Source organism: Schistocerca cancellata, chromosome 4 (assembly GCF_023864275.1).
Source record: "Schistocerca cancellata isolate TAMUIC-IGC-003103 chromosome 4, iqSchCanc2.1, whole genome shotgun sequence".
In the NCBI taxonomy this organism is placed as follows: domain Eukaryota; kingdom Metazoa; phylum Arthropoda; class Insecta; order Orthoptera; family Acrididae; genus Schistocerca; species Schistocerca cancellata.
This window is the reverse complement of record NC_064629.1, coordinates 10322364-10341027: the sequence shown is the minus strand read 5'-3', so window position 1 is coordinate 10341027 and position 18664 is coordinate 10322364.

Genomic DNA, 18664 nt, shown 5'->3' with positions numbered 1-18664 from the left:
CATTTACAATTTAATTTCATGTGAAAGATGTAAAAGAATTTGTTTTTTAGTAATAACTACATATACAATAAATAGTAATGTATACAGTGAAGTAATATAGAAGTATAGCATGAACTGAAACACAAAAATAGAACCTTCTCACATGATTTATCACACAACTGCACTACCTTTATCACATATTAGTTTATAACATCATTTTTGTTATCTTTTATGTATTTATGTACTGACAAGTAACATTTTAATGTACTGAGGCAATACATTGTAGAGCTTAATACCCATATAGCTTACATGCTTCCAAGTTCATGCTCTGTTTATTTGTTCTACGTAGAGATCATTCCTTTTCCTAGACTTATAGTTGAGCAGTAAGCATTTGTGTGGAGATAGTTTATATATTTAAATGTGTACTCTTAACTAAAGCAAATCTATAGCTTTGGCATGTTAAGTATTCCTAATTCCTGGAAAAAGAGGTCTGCGCGAGCTTGTTTTGCACTGATATGAAACTTCCTGGCAGATTAAAACTGTGTGCCAGACCGAGATTCTAACTCAGGACCTTGCCTTTCACGGGCAAGTGCTCTACCAACTGAGCTACCCAAGCATGACTCACAACCTGTTTGCTAGGAAATGATGAACCGTAAGAGGCACATAGTAGCGGGAGAGCACCACTTAACAAATGGTGATGGCTAAAAAGAAAATGCCCAATATGCAACCTAGCTAAAATGATCTCCTGTCATGGAGAGGGCCAAGAGGAGGTCATCCAAGCCAATGGGGGAGGCTTGATTACCTGGAGCTTATCCCTATGAAGAAACGACCAGTGGTTATACCAATGTGACGCTGCCCTTTTTTTTTTTTTTTGTGGTTTTAGGGCGCACAACTTCAACGGTCATTAGCGCCCCGACTATGTTAGGAATGCACCGCGAGTCACTAGTTTAAAACAGCAACGAAACAGAAAACATGATAAAAGACAGAATGAGGCATAGGATTAAAAAAAGGAAAACAGCATAATCAAATGTCCTTAGAGAGGGTTGTCAAATTGATAAAATGAAGAATGCGAGCAGCTGCTCGTGGGTCATCTGCTAAAAGGGCTTCTAGAGTACATGGCAGGCCAAGATCAAGACGCAGTGTGTTAAAATCCGGACAGGACATTAAAATGTGGTGGACCGTCAGAAATTGTCCACATGGACAGAACGGTGCCGGCGCAGCCGTCAGCAGATGGCGATGGCTGAACCAGCAGTGTCCAATTCGTAACCGGGCCAAAACTACCTCCTCCCGCTGAGAAGGGCGTGAGGAGGACATCCAAGCCACGGGAAGAGGTTTCAAGGTCCGAAGCTTGTTGGCTGTAAGTGCAGCCCAATCGGCATGCCACAGCGATAAAATGCGCCGACAAATGACCCTGCTAAAATCTGACGAAGGGACACAACAAGAAGCTGTCCAAGGCTGGAGGACCGCAGCCTTGGCTGCGGCATCTGCAGCTTCGTTCCCAGGGATACCGACATGGCCAGGAACCCACATAAAGCTAACCGGAGAACCGATGTCCACCAGCTGCTGGAGAGAGCATTGGATCCGGTGCACGAAAGGGTGAACCGGATACGGATCACTAAGGCTCTGGATGGCGCTCAGGGAATCGGTGCAGATGACATAAGCAGAATTTCGGTGGCGGCAGATGTAAAGAACAGCCTGGTACAGGGCAAAGAGCTCAGCTGTGAAGACCGAACAATGGCCATGGAGCCAGTATGTGAAACTTTGTTCCCCGACAATAAAAGAACACCCGACCCCGTCATTGGTCTTAGAGCCATCTGTATAAATGAAGGTCATATTAATGAACTTCGAACGAAGTTCGACAAAACGGGAGTGGTAGACTGAGCCGGGGGTAACCTCCTTTGGGAGTGAGCAGAGGTCAAGGTCGACGCGAACCTGAGCCTGGAGCCAAGGTGGCGTGTGGCTCTCGCCCACTCGAAAGGTTGCAGGGAGTGAAAAATTAAGGTGTTGAAGGAGGTGACGAAAGCGAACTCCAGGGGGTAGCAGGCAGAGACATACAACCCGTATTGATGGTCGAGAGAGTCATCAAAAAAGGAACGATAAGACGGGTGGTCAGGCATTGCCAGTAGCCGACAGGCATACCGACAAAGCAGTATATCGCGCCGGTAGGTGAGTGCCAACTCACCAGCATCAGCATGAAAACTCTCGACGGGACTAGTATAAAATGCGCAGATCGCAAGTCGCAAACCCCGATGTTGTATAGAGTTGAGGCGGCGTAAGATGGATGGCCGTGCAGAGGAGTATACGAAGCTCCCTCCCATAATCCAGCTTGGAGCGGACGATCGACCGATATAGGCGAAGTAGGACTGTTCGATCCGCTCCCCACGACATACCAGTTAGAACACGGAGGACATTTAGAGAATGGGTACAACGGGCAGCCAAATATGACATATGTGGAGACCAAATAAGTTTCCTGTCAAATGTAAGACCTAAAAATTTGGTTGTCTCCACGAATGGGAGAGCAACGGGACCGAGTCGTAAGGACGGTGGGAGAAACTCTTTGTAGCGCCAGAAGTTAATACAGACCGTCTTCTCGGCAGAAAAATGGAAGCCATTGGCGACACTCCAGGAGTAAAGACGGTCAAGAGAACGCTGAAGACAGCGCTCCAGGACACGTGGACACTGCGCGCTGCAATAGATGGTAAAATCGTCCACGAAAAAGGAGCCTGACCACGAAGGCCCCATGTATGCATGGTGTGGAGAATGCCCGCCCTCCAACAGGTGTCGTAAGCCTTCTCCAAATCAACGAACACAGCTGTGGTCGGGTGCTTCCGCAAGAAGTTATTCATAATGAAGGTTGACAAGGTAACCAGATGGTCAACAGCAGAACGGCGCCTACGAAATCCACATTGTACATTGGTAAGTAGGCGTCGAGACTCGAGCAGCCAAACCAATCAAGAGTTAACCATTCGCTCCATCACTTTACAGACACAGCTGGTAAGCGAGATGGGTCGATAACTGGAAGGCAAGTGCTTGTCCTTCCCCGGCTTAGGAATCGGGACAACAATAGACTCGCGCCAGCATGCGGGAACATGTCCCTCAATCCAGGTGCGATTGTATGTACGAAGAAGAAAACCTTTACCCGCAGGAGAAAGGTTCTTCAGCATCTGAATATGAATAGAATCAGGCCCTGGAGCGGAGGACCGTGATCGGCCAAGTGCGTTTTCGAGTTCCCGCATGGTGAATGGGGCATTATAACTTTCACGATTCGAGGAGGGGAAGTTAGGTGGCCTCCTCTGCCTGTTTGCGGGGGGGGGGGGGGGGGGGGGGGGAAGGTAGGGGGATAATGAGCGGAGCTCGAAACCTCTGAGAACAAGCGGCTGAAGGCATTGGAGACATCCTCAGGGGCCACAAGGACGTCATTCGCGACCGTCAAGCCAGAAACTGGTGAGTGGACCTTAGTGCCAGATAGCCGGCACAGGCTACCCCAGACAACAGAAGAAGGAGTAAAACTGTTGAAGGTGCTTGTGAAAGCAGCCCAGCTGGCTTTCTTGCTTTCTTTAATAATACGACGACACTGTGCACGTAATCGTTTATAACTGATACAATTCGCCACTGTAGGATGGCGTTTAAATGTGCGTAATGCACGTCGACTAGCACGTAAAGCGTCTCTACATGCTGTGGTCCACCAGGGGCCGGTACGCGATGTGGAGAAGAAGTAGGGTGAGGGATGGAATATTCAGCAGCAATGAGAATGACTTCCATGAGGTGTGCGACCTGACGATCGCAGCTTGTGAAGGTGTGATCCTGGAAGGTCGCCCTGGAAGAGAAGAGCCCTTAGTCTGCTTTGGAGATGGTCCAACTAGATGTGCACAGAGAGGGGGTATGCTGCAGGAGATGGATAACAAAAGGGAAGTGGTCGCTCGAATATGTATCAGACAGTGCATACCACTCAAACCGGCGTGCAAGTTGGGGAGTACATATAGAGAGGTCTGAATGGGAATTGGTGTGAGATGTGTCCAAAAGAAAAGTAGGGGCGCCAGTATTGAGGCAGACAAGATTGAGCTGGTTGAAAAGGTCTGCTAACAGGGAGCCCCTCGGGCAGGATACTGGAGAGCCCCAAAGGGGATGGTGGGCATTGAAGTCTGCAGTTAACAAAAATGGTGCAGGTAGCTGAGCAATAAGTCGCATCATGTCTACCCTGGTAACGGCAGACGACGATGGAGTGTAAACGGAACAAATGGAAAATGTAAAAGTGGGGAGAGTAATGCGGATGGCAACTGCCTGCAGGCCGGTGTGCAACAGGATGTGATCGTAGTAAATATCATCCCGGACCAGCAACATAACCCCTCCATGAGCCGGGATACCTACCACATGGGGTAGGCCAAAACGCACAGAGGTGTAGTGTGCCAAGGCAATTTGATCGCATGGGTGTAGCTTCGTTTCTTGGAGGGCTACGACGAGCGGACGGTGTAATCGGAGCAGCAACTTCAAATCCTCTCAGTTGGAGCGAATACTGCGAATATTCCAGGGAATAAGTGCCATCATAAGAAGAAAAGGAAGATAAAATAAGGGGTCACCTCGAAGGCTGCTGAGGGCCTGATTTCGAGCGATCTCTGCCGCCGCTATCAGTAGGCGGACACTCATAGTCCATTGGGTCTATAGGTTCATCGGCCATCTCGGTAAGATGGCCGGGAGTGGAAGCTTCCGCCGCCGGTGAACAGCCTGATGTTCAGCTACCAGTGGTGCGGCCAGGCGAAACGGATGACGGCCTGGGGCGGCAACCGCTGGGTGGCGCAGCAGAAGAAATGCGCTGTGGCGGAGAAGGAGAACTGTGCTTCCTATGAGCCTTCTTGGAAGGTCGTTTGGTGGAAGTACCGGTCGAAGGCTGGGAGGTTGAGGGACTTAGGAAGTCTGCACGGGACGGTTCCTTCTTGAAGGCCCGTGCATCTGACTTCGGAGTCTTGGTCTTAGCAGAAGCTGATGGAGGGCTGGTGTCTGTGGGGTGATGGGAGGAAGAGGAGACATTGACCGCGCGATCTTAGCACTGGCCGAACGGACGACCATGGTGCTGAAGGTCAGATCGCATGTCTGGGTTGCGACCTCGCGGGTAGTCCGAGGAGAGGCGAGGACAGTACTATATTTCCCCGCTGGGAGCAGCGTGGGCTTCCTACTAGCCAATAGCTTGCGAGCAGCCGAGGTGGACACTTTCTCTTTGACCCGAATTTCTTGGATACAGCATTCTTCCTTATAGACAGGACAGTCGCGGGACGATGCGGCATGGTCACCCTGATAGTTCACACAACGAGGAGACGGAGGTGGACAGTCACCCTCATGGGCATCCCTGCCACAAGTGACACATTTAGCCGCATTGGAACAAAACTGTCGAGTGTGATTGAAACGCTGACACTGCTAGCAGCGCGTAGGTGTCGGGACATAGGGGCAAACAGAAATAACCTCATAGCCCACCTTGATGCGCGATGACAGCTTAACACTCTCAAAGGTCAAGAAAAGTGTCCGGGTAGGTTCAAGGTCATTGTTGACCTTTTTCATGACCCTATGGACAGCTGTCACGCTCTGCTCAGCGAGGAAAGATTGAATCTTCTCGTCAGTCAATCTGTCGAGGGATCTAGTATAGACCACACCACGAGACGAATTCAAAGTTCGGTGAGCCTCCACCCGGACAGGGAACGTGTACAGGAGTGTGGCCCGAAGCATTTTTTGTGCCTGAAAGGTGCTCTCAGTTTCTAGTAATAAGGTACCGTTACGCAACCTGGTACAAGATTTGACAGATCCGGCTATGGCATCTACGCCCTTCTGAATAACGAAAGGGTTGACAGAAGAAAAATCCTTTCCGTCCTCAGATCGAGAAACGACGAGGAACTGTGGAGCAGGCGGTAGGACTTTTGTCACTGTTGGCTGGTCATGTTTCCGTTTTTGGGCAGAAGTCGAGAGAGATGGAGTGAAATCCATTGCGGAGGAATCCCCCATGATTGCCAGTGTCTCCGATGGCGCGCTCCTTCCTTGTGGGGACCCTCTCAGAGGGCACTCCCGCCTTAGGTGAATGTTTACACCTCAGGTCACACCTCCCGAGAAACAGACGGAGGGACCAATCGGCATGGTCAGAAGGTATCAGCTCAGGCAATCACCCCTCCCTGGGCCTGGCCTTTACCAGGGAGTACGTGTTACCCTGTCACCGGCTACGTGTGCGAACGCGTGGGTCGGCCTTCAGGCACGCACAGGGAGGGAGGAAGGAAGAAGAGGAAAAAGAAGAGAGAGAGGGAGAAAGAGGACAGACTGTCTCAAACGCCGAGGCAGAGACCAGAGAAGGCAAGGAGAAGAAGGCAATGAGAAGGCAAGTAGAAGAAGGCAATGAGAAGGCAAGGAGAAGAAAGCAATGAGAAGGCAAGGAGAAGAAGGCAATGAGGAGGCAAGGAGAAGAAGTCAAGGGAAAGAGTAAGGAAGACCGTGAGGTTGAGAAGAGCAAAGAAAGGAACCAACCAAAGGAAGGAAGAAACGATAAGTGAAAAACCAAAAAGACCACAATCATAGGTCGTGGAACCGTCCGTCTCCGGACACAGGCGCTAACTACCCCCGTGAGGGGGATGGACTCCTTTTAGTCACCTCTTACGACAGGCAGGAATACCTCGGGCCTATTCTAATCCCCGGACCCGCAGGGGGGGTGACGCTGCCTGCTGACAGACAGCAACACAAAGATCATCAGAGGTAGTTGAATAACTATTGGGCCAAGGTATGAGGACTGCAGCCCTGGCAGCAGCATCTTCTGAACTGGTTCCCCATCAGACTGAGGTGAGAAGAAACCCTCATAAATACCACAGTAACTCCATCAAGAGTGAGCAAGTGACATTCTTCCTGTACCCACTGCACCTGTGGATGGACGGTGTGCAGCACACTGAGCCTTCAAAGGGCACTTGGAGCAGATGACCTAATTGAAAAGCCTGTGTTGCTGGATGTACTCTGAGGCCTGATACAGAGCAAAGAGCTCTGCCATAAATAATGAGCAGTGTTCTGGAAGCTGATACCAAAAATCATCGGTGCCAATGATACAGGCACATTGTCACCACAGACAGACACAAAAGACATTGCACACAGAAGTATTATCACAAAGTTCCTGTGAAGTTTGTGACTTATGGTGATAGAGCGAAGCTGGAGCAGTATCTATAGGAAGTGAAAGAAGGCCAAGGTGAACTCAGGCTGCCACATGAAACCAAGGTGGTGAAGGGTTCACGCCCATCAGTGAAGTAGCAGGTAACCTCAAGCTGCTGGAGCAAGACCCAGAAGTTGAATCCAGGAAGTAACAAAGAGGAGGGACACATCCCATACTGGCTATCAAAAGAGTCATCAAAGGAGGCGGCTTAGGATGGGTGGCCAGGCATGGCAGACGAGTGGCATGCATGTCAGCCGACGATAATGTTGTGGTAGTATGACAGTGCATACAGACTCTCAACAAGGCTAGTGTGAACGTTGCTGATGACCAAATAGATGCCATGATGGTGGACCCTATTGAGACAGTGTAAGAGGGGCAAACATGCAGATCCATAAATGAAACACACAGGCTAGTTTTGAGTGGACAAGGGACTGATATAAATTGAGTAGGGTGGCCCGGTCCACTTCCCAGGAAGTATCACTGAGAACATGTATGACACTGAAACTTCCTGGCAGATTAAAACTGTGTGCCGGACTGAGACTCGAACTCAGGACCTTTGCCTTTCGTGGGCAAGTGCTCTACCAGGCTGTGGCTAAGCCATGTCTCTGCAGTATCCTTTCTTTCAGGAGTGCTAGTTCTGCATTGTTTGCAGCAGAGCTTCTGTAAAGTTTGGAAGGCAGGAGACGAGATCGTGGCAAAAGTAAAGCTGTGAGGACCTGACATGAGCCATTCTTCGGTAGCTCAGATGGTAGAGTACTTGCCTGTGAAAGGCAAAGGTTCCGAGTTCGAGTCTCGGTTGGGCACACAGTTTTAATCTGCCAGGAAGTTTCATATCAGTGCACACTCCGCTGCAGAGTGAAAATCTCATTCTGGTATGTATGACACTGACGGACTGTGAACAGTGGACAGGCAGGTCAGACATGTGGGAGTGCCAAGAAAGTTTCCTATCATGCATGAGCACCAGGAATTTTGCATTTTTAAACAAACAGAAGAGCAACAGGCCCAATATGTAAAGGCGGTGTAAGAAACCCATAGAGCCACCAGAAAGTCATACAACAGTTTTGTCAGTGGAAAAGCGAAAGCTATTGTCAATGATACATGAGTGAATATGATCATGACATCATCTAAGATGCCACTCAAGGAGACAAGTTCATGGAAAACTGCAATAGATGGTAAAATTGTCAACGAATATAGAGATGTAGATGGCTAGTGAGAGGCAGGCCATAATATGGTTAATGGCGATAGCGAAGGGGATGACACGCAGAATGGGCTCCTCAGGCACGCCATTTTCCTGAATAAAGATGTCTGCAAGGCAGAACCCACATATACTTGAAAACTACATATTTACAAAACTCCTGAAGGAAATGGGGACAGGTGGCCACAGAAGCCGCATGCTTAGAGTGTATGGAGGATACCTGTCCTCCAGTAGGTAGCGTAGGTTTTCTCCAAATCTAAGAACATGGCACAGCCAGGTATTTCCACAGACAAACATTCATGTCATGCATGGACAAAGTGATGAGGTGGTCAACTTCAGAGCAGTGCACTCAAAATCCACACTTTGCAGTGGTTAGTAAATTGTGAGACTCTAGCCACCGTACCAGCTGGGCATGAAGCATATGTTTCATCAACTTTCAAACACAGCTGGTGAGAGAAATGGGGCAGTAGTTATAAGGGAGTTTGCCCCTACTGGGCCTAGGTATGTGTATAACACAGGCAGCACCTCAGTGACTGGGAAACGTGCCCTCTGCCCAGATGCGATTGTACATATGAAGGTGATAGTGCTTGCCCACAAGAGAAAGGTTCTGCAACATCTGAATGTGAAAAACATCTGGCCCCATGTTGGAGGATCAGGATGAAGTGAGAGCATGATCTAGCTCCTTCACAGTAAAGACTGTATTGTAGCTTTCATGATTCTATGAAGAGAAGGGTATTGCCTGAGCCTCCTCCATGTGCTTCCAATGGAGGAAGGCAGGTAGATAGATAGTGGGTGGAGCTCAAAATCTTCAACAAATAGAGGTCCAAGGTGTTTGAGGTAGCAGTAGGGTCCACAATGACAAATTCTGCTACTGTCAAGCCAGAAAGTCAGGAATGGACCTTGGTCCCAGAGAGGCATCAGAGCTTGGCCCACACATCTGAAGATGGTGTGAAAGTGTTGAAAGAACTAGTAAAGGACTTTCAGCTACCTTTTTTCCTATCTCAAAGAACACGACAACAATGTACAAGCAACTGTTTGTAATGAATGCAGTTGGCCATTGTAGGATGATTAAGAATGCGGGGAGCATGGGAGGGTCAGTATAACTTTGTGAAATGCCCCATAGTTGCTTCTTGTGACATAGTGGGGTAGATCGAGTGGGAATCACTGGCTCCATCTTGAGTTTGCCAAGGAAGTGCACAAACACAATCCAGTGACCTACCTTCCCTGATGCTTCTATGTCAATGCAGATGATGTCTTTTGGCTGTTATCTGCAGAGAGCAGCCAAGGATATTTGAGTATTTCCTGGCACATTATGATGGAGGTGAAAGTGATTATTAATGTCAGAACTACACGTATTCAAGCTGAATATTATAAGGATTAACAACATACAAGGTGCATCCAGAAAGTATGTTCCGATTATGTCCACACATGGTGCAAACAGTCTCATAGGAATGCACATGCACAGGAGTAGGGAGGAAGTATGGGGGAATAATGCAGTGCATTTTCAGCCTTGTGAAAGCAGTGTTTACTGCACAGCCCTAGGATAAAATGACTGCTGAATATTACCTCCTGCCAGCTGTGATGTGTGTGTAGTTATCCAATATTTGCATGCTCAGAAGAAGCCTCTGGCAGAAATCCATTACCGACTGTGCCACATTTATGGACATTATGAGTGACAGTACAGACAGTACAGTACAGAGGAGAGACGCCTCCAGTCAGCCTTACAAAGCTAAAATTTTGGTGTGCACATAGGTGTGATACGACTTAGCAATCTAATAGTGCACAGGAAATTGTTGCTCAAGTATGTGTTAGAGAGAATGGACCCCTCAAGATGATGGGAAAGCTGGGCAGTGCAGAATGAGAGATCCAAATGGGAGTAGGTGTGAGTGGTGGCTGAAAGTAGTGTGGTTGCTCCCATAGTGGGGTGGATGAGGTTCAGTTGATTGAGAAGGTCAGCAAACAGGGCACCTTTCTGATAGGTTCTGAGCAAGCCACAAAGTAGATGGTGCCATTAAAGTCATCAGGCAGCTGAAATGGGTGAGAGAGTTGCCCAGTAAGCTTGGGGAAGTGTGCACTGGTGACACTGAATGATGGAGGGATGTAAACAGTGCAAAGGGAAAAGAAGAAAAGGGAAAAGGTAAAGTTAGGAAGGAAAATGTGGAGTTCAACAGCTTTAAGCTGGGTAGTCAGGAGATGTGTTGACTATGGACATCATCCCAGAGGACTTCTTCACGAGATGGAATGCTGTCCTCTGGGAGAATGTCAAGGCAGACTGGGAAGAAATGCAAGGCCTGAAAGCGGTCATGAATACACAGTACTGTTGGATTTCAATGACACCCTGACCAGAGGTACCTTTGTGTTTATTCCTCAGTCAGACCATCTAGCAGCTTAGTGTAAATAACACCACAGGAAGAATTCAGCATTCGATGGGCCATGACAGGAACAGGATAACTCTGGAGGAGTGAAGCTGCAAGTGGTAGTTGTGGTCAAGAATCAGGAGTAGCCTCCAAAAGCAAAGTGCCATTATGTAACAAGTGCAGGATTTCATGAGCTGAGAGATTGCATGAACACCTTTCTGAAGAACAAATGGATTTAACATAGTGAAGGACTGACCATCTTCATACATGAAAGCATGAACAGTGGTGCAGCTGGGAGGGTCTTTGAATCATTAGTCTCATTCCATACACATTTGGTACACATTCATGTGAATACGATGATTGTCTAACTGTATGCTTAGACCCAATTATGTTAGATCGTGTAGTGCTTCCATTGAAGATCAAAGCAGGTTATCAAGTCTTCATGGTTTGACCATACATTCCGAACAAGATGCTTTGCTACCAGCATCACCCTCATGTCCTATCAAAACATGGCTGAATATGTTACTTGCAGTAGGAATTCTCGCAAGGACAGTTGTCCGCTCCCACCTCCACACCATTTTAAACTTCATATGTAAGAAATTGTTCATGTTTAAGTATTGTTTAAACATACCAGCAACTTTGTTTGGCCTTCACACAGACTCCCACAATGAACACACAGTAATAGGCATCCTGGCATAGAGAAACAATGGAAAGCATTTAAAATGAGTATGTCACCAGAACTGAATCGAATCTCTATTTTGTTTTACAAGAAGTACTCTACGACATTGGTCCCTTACTGAGCTGGCATTTATTGCAAATCTCTTTCCCACCACAAACTCCCAAGCAACAGAAAAAATGCACTGTTGGCACTTGTATATAAGGAGGGTAGAAGAACAGAGCTGCAAAATTAGAGGTCAATATCCATAACATAATATATTTTCAAGTCGAATATAATAAGTTTCTTTGAACAATGGAAAATCCAGGATGTAATAATGACAATATAATGAAAAGGATGGTCAGTACTAGCCATGTAGTGGAGATTCTGAATTGCAGATAGGCACAAGAAAGAAACTTTTTCTTGTGCCTATCTGCAACTCTGTATCTCCAGTATACGGTGAGTAGCAACTGTCCTTTTCATAATATTAACACAAATTTCTTCAAGATGGAAAAAGTTCTGTTCACAAATCAGTACTGTATTATAAATCTTCACTCATGTGAAACAAAGCTTGCCCTTTTCTCACATGATATCCTGTGGACAGTGGATGAAGGGTTATAGATTTATTATTCCCAGATTTCTGAAAAGTATTTGACACTGTGGCCAACTGCAGACTGTTAAAGATAGGAGTATACAGAGTAGGTTTCCATATATGTGCATGGCTAGAAGACTTCTTGAATAACAGAACCCAGTTAACTGTCCTCAATGGTGAGTGTTCGTTAGAGACAACAGTGTAGCAAAGTGTGGCCCGGGGAAGTGGTGCTCACCGTGTCCAAAAGGTCATTTACGTATATAGAAAATTATAATGGTCCTATCAAATCTGAGGCTGTTCACTGATTATGCTGTGGGGCATGGGAAAGTGTCATCACTGGGTGACTGTAGGAGAACACAAGATGAGGTGCTGGTGTGATTAATGTCAGCTGAATCTAAAAGTATAAAATGTAAGGTAATGCAGACGAGTATGAAAAAGTCCCTCATAATATTCAAATACAATATTAATAGTGTGCTATTTGGCACAGTAAAGTTGATTAAGTATTTGGGTGTAATGCCACCAATGTACATTTTGTGTAAGGACTGTGAAGGTATGTGAAGTAAAAGCTCATACACAGGTATCCAGGTGGTCATTTCTTCTTCACAATTTGTTAGTGGAACAGGGGCACAAGAAACCCTCTGCCACACACCATATGGTGGCTTGCGGAGTACATATGTAAATACAGATGTAGAATAAATACTCATTCAAAAAACTGGAAACCTGGAAACAACACTACATGAACATGAGCTCAGTGATGTTGCTTTGTCTACACAGATAAGAGAACTGAACAGAAACTTCTGGGTAGATGTAGTTTGTAAACTGCCAGTTGAGCACCCCCTTGTAGAGAAGTTGCCTTCCCTAAAAAACACTAAGCTGCCAAAACGGATGGCTAAAACTCAATTTCTACTCTAGCACTATAGAACATTGTGCAGATATTTACACAGCTTGTATCTGTGTGTGTTTCTTATGTTAGTGTTACTAGGAACCGATAGCTCCCTTTCCATGTAGTATTAACACATTTTTTGAGCAATAGACGTTCCCTAGACATGTTTGTGCACTGTGATGCTAGAGATTCATAAGGTGCACTGGGAGGGTCAGTATAACTTTGTTAAATGCCCCATAGTTGCTTCTTGTGACATAGTGGGGTAGATCGAGTGGGAATCACTGGCTCCATCTTGAGTTTGCCAAGGAAGTGCACAAACACAATCCAGTGACCTACCTTCCCTGATGCTTCTATGTCAATGCAGATGATGTCTTTTGGCTGTTATCTGCAGAGAGCAGCCAAGGATATTTGAGTATTTCCTGGCACATTATGATGGAGGTGAAAGTGATTATTAATGTCAGAACTACACGTATTCAAGCTGAATATTATAAGGATTAACAACATACAAGGTGCATCCAGAAAGTATGTTCCGATTATGTCCACACATGGTGCAAACAGTCTCATAGGAATGCACATGCACAGGAGTAGGGAGGAAGTATGGGGGAATAATGCAGTGCATTTTCAGCCTTGTGAAAGCAGTGTTTACTGCACAGCCCTAGGATAAAACGACTGCTGAATATTACCTCCTGCCAGCTATGATGTGTGTGTAGTTATCCAATATTTGCATGCTCAGAAGAAGCCTCTGGCAGAAATCCATTACCGACTGTGCCACATTTATGGACATTATGAGTGACAGTACAGTCAGATGGTGGTATGGGCAATTCACTGGAGGGTGAACCGATATTCATGGTAGAGACTGTAGTGGTCAGCCATCCACAGTGACAAGAACTGGTAGAAAGTGTGATAGGAAATTTTGCGGAACTGATGCTTCACTGTTTCAGGACTCTCGCCAATTCCCAAAATGTCTCACTCATCGTCATGTGAAATTGTCTCCTGGTGGCTTGGTTTTCTTACAGTGAGTGCAGGATTGGTGCCGAGGCAATGTAGTGGTATGCAGAAAGAGATGACAAATTTCTTGACCATATTGCCACTGGGGATGAAGTGTGTGTGTCAAATGGCACACCACAAACAATACAACAATCCACACATTGGCAGCTTAGTGGTTTCGGCCATTGTCACCTTTTAAACTAGCCTAGTTGAGTCTACATGCAGAAACTGCTGAACTCCTGCTGTCGTACTGGTGTGATGTTGTCCTCTGCAGGTGTGTGTGCCATTTGATGCCCTGCTTGGCCACCCATCCTATACCTTGTTCTTCAATTATTCCCCTGACTGCCAGTATTGGGATGCGTATTCCTCCTGTTACCTCTCGGTGATTGGTTTCGGCTATTGCTCTGGCAGCTTAACTTCGTACTACCTTCCACTTTCCCAATGAAGTGAACCCTTCACCAGCTTGGCTTCATGTAGCAGCCTATGTACATCTTGAACTTGATTCACTTCCTAAGGAAACTACTCTGCATTTGATCTATTGTTGTAAGTTTCTCAACCTTCACACAGAACTTAGTGATAGTACATTCATTTAAGCTGATGGCTCTAAGATGGACAATGGTGCTGGATGTCCCTTCATAATTGCTACAAATTTTTTATATTGGATTCCAGAACATTGCTCAACATTTATAGCAGAGCTCTTTGCCCTCTATCAGTCCACCCTGCACATCTGACGAGACAAGCTTTTTAAGTGTCATATGCTTATATTCTTTCGGTGCCTCTGTGCACTGTACACAGTTCATCCCTTAGTGCAACAGGTCCAGGAAAGCTTCCTTCACCACTCTGATGTTTGTGGGTTCCTCATCAAGTCAGTCTGATGGGAAAAGATGCTGGTGACAGAGCTGCCAAGTCTACTGTCCTCCTACCTCGGTTGTTGCCATCTGCTAGCAGGTGGTGCACTTTGGCACCACCACTGGTCTTCTCTTCATGAAAACTAGCTCCAGGAATCAAACTTCTCCCAGCAACTAGGCTGACCTTATCTTGGCCATCTCATCATGAGATCATTTTAGCTAGATTGTGGACTTAGCATGTCAAGTAGCCTAATTTTTGTCCAAAGTGCCTTTTCAACCATCTTAGATTTTGCTGAAATTTCATATGTAGAGTACCACATGTCCCATACTAACGTTGGTGAAGTTTCTGATTCTCCAGTGGACAAATCTGAATAAGTTGCAGAAGTTTCCAATGTGCAGTACCAGTTTTCTTGGCACTGTGCCGCCATGTTTGTTCAGATACATGCTATTTTGACCTTGGGTGTCCTGTGGAGTCTATTGTTGTATTTGGTGCATTCTGTGGTGGTGGTCGTCGACAACACTTCCTCACTATCACAAATTCTGAATGTACACCTAGTACACAGATTTTCAGATTCACATTGGTATTAATTTTTTAATTAGCTTAAATCAAATTGGATGTAAGTGAAACAATTGATAATGATTATTCTATAGTCAAATGCAGTGTTGTTCACAAACTGTTGTCAAGATGCCACCATGTCTCAATTTATTCAAACAAAATTGGGCTCATTTCTGTTAACAGATTATCAGAAAATGAAAAATTACTTACTATTTGTTGATCAGAAGTTTAGCTTATGGACAATGACCAGATGTGCTTGCATCACCAAGGAAATCACTGCCAAAAACATAAAATGAGCTAAAAGTCATGTTGCATTCCATTTGAAAAGCAGAATCCCATTGTTGGTTTGTTAAAAGTTACTTTACCCATATCCAAATAATTGAACAAGGTGACCAAATGAATGTAAAGCCAGGTCAGAAAATTTAAATAAAGTGCAAAGCAAAATACATTTCTATGGCTGAGGCCCCATCAACTTCATCTTCAGATGATTTTGATCCAAATGCTTCAGTTAGTTTGGATGAAAGCTTAGGTGTTTTAGACACTTATCCATTGATAATTCAAAGAGTAAGCAGCAGAGACAAAACTGGTTACTTGAAACAAAAGGTTGAATGTGTGCATAACAGAAGAGCAGAAAAAAGTCTCTCTCTGGAATGACTGAAAAACAGTGCACAATGAATCACTGAGCTGAATGCAGTTTGTGTAATGATTACAGTGATCTTATTAAAGAAATGAGAGCAAAAATTGAAATATCCAGTAGATCAACAGAAGTTCAATTACTATGGCCTTGAAATATGGTCAATAAAGGAAATTCACATTTGGTATTTCTTAATGCAGGGTCAAAACACCGTGGAAAGTTACGGCAGAAAAAGGTATTGGTACATTACTTGATGCAAAGGTTGTCAAACCATTGCCAAGCAAAGTCACTGATAGATTCAACAATTGATGTGAATCTGACAAATACAATGTGATATGTCCTGGCAAAAAAAGACAGTTTCAGTTCAGTTTGGTGGTATTAAACTACAAAAACATACCTGCTGTGTGAACTTGAAGAGCTTTATGTTGCATATTACAAAAAATATGGAGCTGAAATTAGTTTCTCCAAATTCTTAGATCTCAAGCTAAAGTGGGGTGCAACTGTTGGTGTTTCAGGCATGCATTGCATTTGTGCATTCACCATACATCAAAATGTTAAGCTCGTACCGCAAAGTGCTAATATGAAGGATGATTATAAAATGCTAATAGAAATGCAGTGTTTGATCTGTGTGCCAAGGACTGTATTCTGCATCATCATAAAAGATACCCTGGTGAACATGTAGTTAAACTTTACTTACTGGGATGCAAAAGAATTAACTGAATTCCAACAGTGGAGTCACAGTGACTGTGAAGCACTAGAAACTAAAGTCTCAGCAGGAAGAACTTTATTGAAAAACTCGCAGGCATGTTTTGTAAGCTGACAGGCCATCATTTTGTTGGAAAACATCAGAATGTGTACTTGAAGTCACTAAAGATGACTTAAATGATACAGATTTGATTGTTCTGATGGAGTTTGCCAAAAACGACTCATTTGTAGCCAAAGATGCTGCCCGGGGCTACTATTTGGATAATTCACAGGCACAGTACATACATTTGTTGCTTATGATGTCAATAACATTGGCACCTTGCAAGTTGTTAACTGTTGCATGGTTTCTGATAAACTGAATCACGATAGTGTACTACATGTGTTGAATAAATGTGTTTAATATTGAATTTTTGGTGACTCGAACAAATGTTACCGAATTTCAGTGGTAGCTCAGCAGCACAATATAAAAGCTACAAGAATTTTGTGAATCTATGCAACCATAAAAGTTATTTCAATATTGAGGCTGAATGGAACTTATCTGGAATTTGGAAACGGGAAATCTCCTTGTGATGGAGTTGGTGGTACAACTAAATGGTTGGCTGCATGGGCAAACTTCCAAAGACCTTCATCTAACCAAATATTAACCCCACAGGATCTCTCCAACTTTTTTGATCAAAATATAAATGGAACGAAATATAATTTTGCCACAAAAACTGAAATTGAAGAGAGCAGAAAGTTTCAAGAAGAAAGATGGTGAGAAAGCAACACAGTAGCTGGTATGAGAGAGCATAACCAACTTGTGCCAGTAAACGCAAACTCAGTTTGTGTCTGCAAAATTTCTGATACAATATATCTACTTGACAGAATTTCTGATACCACTATTATGTATTTGAAACTACCTGAGCTTCCCCTCGGTCGATACATTGCCTATATTTGCGTCAATGAATGGTGGATTGGCAGTGTTACTGAAGTTTCAGTTGAAGAAAATGATGCACTGATAAAATTTATCCATCCACCAGGTCCTGTTCATTTATTTATTGGCCAGAAATGTAATACATACGTTGGATTCTCAATGCCAAGTCCTGATCGGAGACTGTGGTAACATAGGAGTGATGCAGGGAATAGTGATAGAACTGTTGCTATTTTCTATATACATCAATGATCCAGCAGACAGAGTTGGAAGCAATCTGTGATTTTTCACTGATGATGCTGTGATGTACAGGAAGGTGTCAAAGATAAGTGACTGTTGCTTTATACAAGACGACCTATACAAAACTTCTAGTTGGTGTGATGATTAGCAGCTGGCTCCCAATGTTGAAACATATAAGTTAATGCAGATGAGAAGGAGAAACAAGCCCATAATGTTCATATATGACTTAAATAGTGTTGTGTTTGACAGTCACATCATCTGAATATCTGGGCACAATGTGTGAACCAGTATGAAATGGAATGAGCATGTGAGGGTGAGGTATATGGTAGGGAAGACGAATGGTCAACTTCAGTTTACTGGGAGGATTTTAGAAAAGCATAGTTCATCTGTAAAGGAGACAGCATATAGGATGCTAGTGTGTCCTATACTTGAGTATTGCTTGAGTGTTTGGGATCTGCACCAGGCTGGATTGGAAGGAGACGTTGAAGCAATTCAGATGGGCACTGCTAGCTTTGTTACTGATAGGTTCAATCAGCATGCAAGTGTTATGGATCTGCTTTTAGAGCTCAAGTGAGAATACCTGTAAGGAAAAAGCCACTCATTTCAAAGAACACTACTGTGAAAGATTCGAGAACCAGCATCTGAAGCTGACTCCAGAATGATCCTACTGCTGCTAACATATATTTCACGTCAGGACTACAAAGATAAGGTACAAGAAAACAGGTTTCATATGGAGACACATAGACAGTCAAAGTGGATACAAGGATACAATTTTGAATCTTGGAGGTAAAGAACATGTGGACACTGCAATTCCAAGGGCAGTCTTAATTCCTCCTTTTTGGATTTAATGCTGCGTACATTCCTGAGTCAAAACAAGGTCCCGGGAGTAGACAACATTCCATTAGAACTATTGACGGCCTTGGGAGAGCCAGTCCTGACAAAACTCTACCATCTGGTG